At 42.1% G+C, this 1,350-nt stretch overlaps 1 protein-coding gene across 2 annotated transcripts in view; it reads right to left on the bottom strand.

Annotated features, from left to right (window-relative positions):
* Window positions 1-1,350, bottom strand: part of gucy2cb (guanylate cyclase 2Cb) — a 39,971-nt gene that overhangs the window by 30,013 nt on the left and 8,608 nt on the right. The window lies entirely within an intron of this gene.

The raw sequence follows: 1,350 nt of genomic DNA on the forward strand, positions 1-1,350 counted from the left end.
CGTGCGTACGCACGGTTTTATAAATCCGAAATTTTTTTGGGCGTACGCCATTTTTGTCTTTTGGCCGTACGTTCACTTTTAGTATGGTTTCCATGCAATCCTTTATAAATCTGACCCCAGAAGCTTCCAGAAGCTGGCTGTTGTGCCAGTAACATGGATGGTTTTGAGGAGCAGTTGGCTGGACAGTCAGAAAGTACCACACACATCAAGTTGTCCAGATTGTCCAGAAATAACAGATTGTTCATCATTTAGCCTGCATACAGAGGTTCTGAGAAAATCTCACAGATTTTCTTTCAAAAAAACATTGCGTCACTTTTATGTCCCAGAACCAGGCTGCAAGCCAATGCTTTACCAATTCCTTCTTCTCCCATTAGTCCAGGGGTGGGCATGGAGGGCTGCAGCCCTGCATGTTTTACTTGTTTCTCTGCTCCAACACACCTGATTTGAATGAATGGGTGATTATCAGGCTTCTGCAGAACTTGGAAGAGGTAATTCAGTGACTGAATCGTGTGTTGGAGCAGGGAAAAAAGTAAAACATGCAGGGCTGCGGGCCTCGAGGACCAGGATTACCCACCCTGCACCCTGCTCCCATGCAAARGCCGCCAACCCCACCTACCAACAACACCCCTGCCACAAATGCTGTGGGTGTAATCATCTATAAAAGGGGCAAAAATAAACATCTTGCAACAACGTGATCCAAGCTGTTTGGCTTTAAATGTAATGTGAAACAAGCTTTAGGGTGAGGCTTTCTAAGCACATTGAAGTTTGAAATAGTGTAGACTGTGGAACAGTGGTCAGATCTGTCGCCTTACAGGGTTGCCAACTCAGCCCCTCCAAAATACYGGATAGCTCAGCAGTGGGTGGGGCTTAATTACATACAGCAACGTGTCAACTGTGACGTCACCACGCAATAATTATGATTTCCCCAACATTTGAGTTACATCCACCTAAACAAGATTTTGTTTCTGTTATTTCCATGTAACATGATGGATTAAAAAGAAGGATTTAATCAACACTATGTTTTTATTTGTTTTTCTTACAACCTTTCAGCTGCTGATGGCCTCAGTGAACATGACAAAATAATGTAAATATAAACATACATGTGATTATGAAACTTTTCTAAGCATTTACTACTTAAGAAAATATCTGTTCAAGGACAAGTTTATTGAAATGGAAATCAGGACTTTACTACGTCTACATAAATGCTACGTTTTTTTTCTAATTAAAGTGGAACTGCAATGATTTGATCTGAATTCCACCTTATTGTACCCCTCCCCCCCCAGATGTGCCTCAGTTCAACTCGTTTTGAGGCTGTCCCTTTAAATCCAAATGAGGCTCTTCTCTTCACCC

This window comes from Austrofundulus limnaeus, unplaced genomic scaffold, assembly GCF_001266775.1.
Source record: "Austrofundulus limnaeus strain Quisiro unplaced genomic scaffold, Austrofundulus_limnaeus-1.0 Scaffold5, whole genome shotgun sequence".
NCBI classification, from domain to species: Eukaryota; Metazoa; Chordata; class Actinopteri; order Cyprinodontiformes; family Rivulidae; genus Austrofundulus; species Austrofundulus limnaeus.